This window comes from Gallinula chloropus (genome assembly GCF_964237585.1).
Source record: "Gallinula chloropus genome assembly, chromosome: 3".
In the NCBI taxonomy this organism is placed as follows: domain Eukaryota; kingdom Metazoa; phylum Chordata; class Aves; order Gruiformes; family Rallidae; genus Gallinula; species Gallinula chloropus.
In genome coordinates, this window is record NC_140087.1 from 98,199,573 (window position 1) to 98,205,572 (window position 6,000).

Here is a 6,000-nt window from a genome sequence, read left to right on the forward strand (position 1 = left end):
TTTAAAGGCAGAGTATGAGCTTGTGAGATGAGGGTTAAAGACTCAGTGAACAGCCTGAAGACGTGAGTTGCAGTTCATATTAAGGAATGAACTCGAGGCCTCTGATTCCATGTGTATAAAATCGTATCTTTTCTTACAGGACTATACATTCACTCATACTTCTGAAGAATCTCCATATTATATGAATACAAAATCTGCAGAAACAAACAGTTCTGCCTCTGGAGGAGGGTTTGCCTGTCATGTAATAAATAAAGAACTGAAGACACAACTTGAACAAAAAGGGAAATAAAATATCCAGCTCGTCAAGAAATAATGCACATTCTATGCACCAAATACAACAGAGATCTAGTGGAAAAGTAGTACATGATCTCATAGCTGAACTCAGATATTTCTACCCTGACATTTTTTGGTACATTTAAGTGCCAGACTTGGAAACCTTAATAATACAGTTTAGGATTTGTGGGGCCCTTTTGTACATGCGTTTACATGCATGGCCATTCTTCCCATCTTGAATCTGACTCGGTTATATGCCCCAGTGATAAAAATGAGTGCCAAGACCCTTCAGTTCATTAGGCTTATATATAAAATACCATACTGCTACCAGTTTTAGCATATTTGCTCCTGGATTCCTTTGAAGTATTTGGTTCCTCCTGTATTACCAGTGAGTAAATGTGACTGCCTGTCTTTTCTTTAATGTGTTTTGTATTCCACATGTTTTTAACATTCACTCTCTTTTTCCCTTTTTGTTACACTAATGTTTGAATTTCATTTTTTTATTCTATTTGATGCTTTTTCACATTCTTAATCTGTTACCATCCCACACCACAGACATGTGTACATGTGCACACACTTCCCTTCTGCTTTTGATAATTTTATGTTTTCAACAGGTTTTTTCAGGACACTTCCTCTCTTTATCAAGTGTATTTTACATACTGGTTTAGTCTTTAGTCACATAAAAGGTACAGAGCCTCCTGCACAATGGCTTAGGGCTTGCTTAATTTACCGGTATAATTATATCAGTACGATCTGATAATATGGTGTTGAAATGTCTGCAACTAAATGAAACTCAAACTTTTCAGTTCAAGAAAAGAGTATGCCACAGTGATTAGATCTGGGACACTGCCACCTAGTCCTTGCTTCTCTTGATTCATAGTCACTTTGTATCCTAGATCATTCTCAATTGCACTGCAGGAAATCTGACTATGGATCTTTCACATTCTAGGCTACAGAGGCAAAATAAGAAAAATGTTCTGATCTTTGCTACAGTTTGTGATTTCTAGTCCTATGAAAGCATATGCCCTAAATACATCTCCCTTAACTGAAATATCAGCAGAATTACTTTCTACTGGAAGAAGCAAAATCACCCCATTTATGGTGATTAGACTTCCATTTAGTAAAATTAATTCTTCAAATCTGTTAAGGTATTATTTTCTTCCATAGAGCAACCTTGAAAATCAAAAGAATAAACAAGCCTGCAATTGTAGGAAATGAGCATCAGTCTGCCATGCCTAAGGAGCTCAGCCTGTCTGGTGTGAGCATAATTATTTAGTGTGAACCTGATAATTCTAGTGTTAGGTTCTTCTGCCAGTGGTTGTCACCTCTAAGGTGGCCAAACTCACCAAAATTTGGAAAAATATCAGATTTTCACCTTCCAGTGGAAAATACCAGTGACTTTTAGAAGGAAGCACAAACCCTGTCACTAAGCACCAACTCTGAGCGTTAAGGGATTTTCCCACACTGCTAATCACAAAATGGTGTTTTGCAATTCTCTCACCCACTCACTTTAATTATCAATTAGACTAAGCAAAGCCTGATAACATTAGATACAAATCAAACTGCCTTGAAGTTTAGAATTTAAACCTTTACAGCTAGTCTTATCTTCAACAATATCCTGTGAGGTGATTTATCGGTAGTACCTCTGTTTATATACGTTGAGAAACAAGGCACAGGTATTAAGGCCAAAGGACTGGATCCAAATAAGGATTGAAGCACTTGAATTCCGGGACTCGGAGTGGGTGCCTTAGGCATTCTATGCAGTGCACTCGTACAGAGAGCTGAGCAGCGCAGAATAGGATCTACAGCAGTCATCAGTCTGAGCAGGAAGTTGATTAAAATGAGCAAGATCATTGTGTATTTGTGTAATGTCAGGTAAAAGGAAATGCCTAGGACAGTGTTGTGGCCTCAGCATGGTCTTACGTGGCCTCATTCTGGATTTCAGAAACACGTCTGTCAACTTGAGATCAACAACCCTTAGATCTCTCTCAAAAGAGTTTGGTAACAAGCACTTTTTAAAATGTGGCTAGAAAAGACACCAGTATCACCTTCTGGTTCAGAGAGCTGGATTAGACATGGATTCAGTTTGCTGAGGGTATGGTACTCCTGCGTCTCATCACTCAAGTGGGTGACCTGCAGGGTAAGAACAACGAGCATCTTTCATGGTGAAGATGCATTTTCTTAGCAATTGCTTAATATAACTTAAAAAAAAAAGATTACTGCTAGATTAGATTACAGTTAGACTAGTTTAGACAAGAAGACTAGTTTAGATTACAGGTCCTCTAGCTATGTGCCTTTTCTCTTTAACAGTGGCCATTGCTTTCTGCATTTCTCCGTGTCTGGTTCAAGAGATGAAGGCTTCCTTGAATCTTGCAGTCCTCTCCAAACTCAGGTGAGATTGCAGGGCTCCTTGTGCCTCTGTCCCTTGAGACTCCTTAGTTACCCCTCACACAGAACAGAAAGCTGTACATCATCTACCTGGTCCACCTCAGAAACATACCTACATGCCTGTGCTGAACTCTTGCTCTGTTCCTCGCCCTCATGTCCTGCACTGAAACTATAAAGAACCACAGTGGGACAGCCTTTGTTTTAAGCTAATTCCATGGCCCCATGAGAGGATTTTCCGTCATATGTCCCTGGGTGGCATTGGTCATGGTTGTGTTCATGGTGTGATTTACAGTCTTCTGCATCGTGCCCTTGCAGTGAAAGGGAAACTCAAGTTCAGCTGTACATTAATTGAGGCTGGTTTCAGTTCTTCTTTGCCTCCTCTGAAATTTCTTCTTGAGGATCTCTGCAAATCAATAAGAATGGCAGAAACAGAAGAAGGAAGGATGAGGCAAACTTCTCCCATCCTCTCCCAGCCTTCTCTACGCCTCCCATTTGTAGTTCAGGGTCTAGAGCGAGGTATCACTTCTATATATACAGCAGTAATCATCAACAGGTTTATCCTACACGTGCCCATCCATTCTTCCCTTTACCCATATTGGCTTTTAGCCTCCACAGCATCCTTTGGCAAGCAGTAGAATCATCTCCTTTTGTTTTGAATCTTTCTCATTGTCATTTCATTTTATATAACTTAGAGCTTGTATTGAAAGGCAGAAAATCCCTTTCCACTCTTTTCTTTGTGCCACTCACGATTTTTACAGACCTCTAATATCATTTCTAGGCTGTCTGTTTTCCAGGGTAAATTTTACCTGGTTTTGTAGCATGTGAAAGCTGTTCTATAACTTCTGTCTCACAAACATAGCCAGCATTACCTATGGCACTTGCTAACTTTTCAAGTTCCACTTTGCAAGACATTCTGCTTTTACCAAAAACAAATCCCAAAATTTCATATGAGACATTACATTCACTCTCACAGGATTTACCCATAGAAATAACATTCACATTGTCTGCTACATACAGGTCTATAATGTCACCATTTAGTAAATCAAACTAGTAAAGGAGGAAGAAACACACTTTGCCAGCGGTTCTAAATCACATTTGGTGACCCTAGGGAAGTACCATTTCTCAAGATTCTTGATAGATCATGAGTGCTTTAATGAACACAGACTCCCTATCATCTTTCACGTGTCTCCCAACTTTTCTCCTTCCCCTGCTTTCAGCCTTCACCCATCAAACTCTCAGACTCCCTTCCAAAATTTATCCTTTGCTCTCCGCTCTGCTCTGTCTCTACATGTTTTTTTCCAATCTCCTTCCCAGGCAAACCTAGCTAATTTTACTCCCATGACTCCTGTGCATCCCATTCACATTTCTCACACAATGTCAGTCTCTTTTTTCCTAGTGAATCCTGGTTTTCTCTTAATTTCCCTTGAGAACTCCTAATCCTGTTATCCACTCTTCTGTATGTCAAAGTCTCCTTGCTCGAGTGATTCTAATTTTTACTTCCTGCCTTCTTGGTCACAGTCCAGTCTTTCCTCAACAATTCTCAGTCACAGCTTCACCCTCGACCAGCAGCTCTAGCTTTGCCTTTTCTCCCTCCTTTGGTCAAGCTCTTATTCCCCATATATGCAACTTAGGTGGCCTCTTCCTCCGTGGTACTTCTGTGCAGGCAGGGCAAATGCTGAGAGAATGGCAGAAATAAGGCACCATCACCCTTCAGCTGGTCCCTGGACAGCCTGAAGGAGATAAAGCATGCTGTCTCTCAGAAAGGACAGCATCTGTACAGCTGGTTCAGTGAGAACAGGATTTATGCCCTTTAGATGGTAAACTCTGGGTTCTCTGTTGTGTGCTTACAAACAGATTTATCCAAGGCCTGTGACTTTGCCAAATTTGAGACGATTTTCACAGTAGCACCAGAAGACATGGCCATAGCTTAAATGCTACTCACTAGCTTAGCAAATATCAAATACCTGTTCAATGGCCAAAAGTAGTAGAGAAGTAAAACGTTATGAGGATGCCAACATAGCAGAATAGCAGATTTTCCCTAGCTACGTTTCCTAAGGAATGCATATTAGGAAATTTCAACCCCGAATTTTAAAATAGGCAAAGGCATTACAGCAAAGAAAAGCCCCCTGACATTTCAAATGAAAATGCATTAATAAAAACTGAACAGATTTTAATAGCAGGTGATGTTACAGTTCTCACCTACAATTAGGGCTATGTTCAAAGTGGAAATCCAGTTGAAGGACAAGTTAATATTTACATACAGAAGCCTAAGAAACCTGGGATCATAAAAAACTTGAGAAAAGAGCCTATGTGGTGTGCACAAGTGCAGCTGGAGCTGCTTATGTTTAGCTGAACTAGGAAAGCCAGTTGAACTATATATGTGAGTGTTTAGGGAAGCATCAGCTACATCCTTCTGTCTAAAATTTTAATTCAGTACTACCCACAAAAAAATATGAGGGCTTTGTTCAGAGTAAACCAATATTTTTGTATGGACAGCATGACTTCATTGTAACGAGACTGTAGCATGGAAGTTTTTTGCTGTAGGAATCGGTTGCAATTAGTGTAGTTAGGTAAGGAAGGTCATCCAGGACTCACTGCATCTTGTCTTTGAACCCCATCTGTGGGAAATGGAAAAGCGGCCCTGGAAAAGAAACAGTTATGCTTGTTGGAGACAAGCTGCAAAAGCAAGAGAAAAAGCAGGGAAGAGGGGTGTGTAGAGATATAAGTTTGTTCCTGGTTTAGCAGGGAGCTGGCACGGTGTGTTTGTCATAGTAAGGAAGGTGCAGACGGAAAGACGCCTGCACAGCAAGCGGGAGTCCCCCCAAGGTGGGACAACCTTTTGTATAGGAATGTTGTGGTTCTAGTATTCATGAAAAGTCCTGAAACCTGACTGGAGGCTGCTGTGTCAGCCACTGAGAGGGTATAAAAGTTGCTCAGTTGTTATTAAAGTTGTCTTGGATTCACCACAATCGGAGTCTGTGCTTTTCAGTACACCACACCCATCCACAAAAGAAACAGGTGGGCTGATTCTTTGCACCTCCAGGGATGGTGACTCCACCATCTCTCTGAGCAGCCTGTTCCAATGCCTGAAAATTTTCCAAATACCCAATCTAAACACCCCCTTGACTATTTGTTCTCATTCGATTGCTTGTTACTTGGGAGAATACACCAACCCCCAGCTCACTACACCCTCCTTTCAGGTAGTCGTAGAGAGTGATAAGGTGTCCTCTCAGCTTCCTCTTCTCCAGGTAGTGTTCCCCAGGAAGATTGTGTTCAAGTCCTGGCTCAGATAGAGGCTTCCTATCTGCTGGTGTTCAAATTATTTTGGTTTCCCTTTTA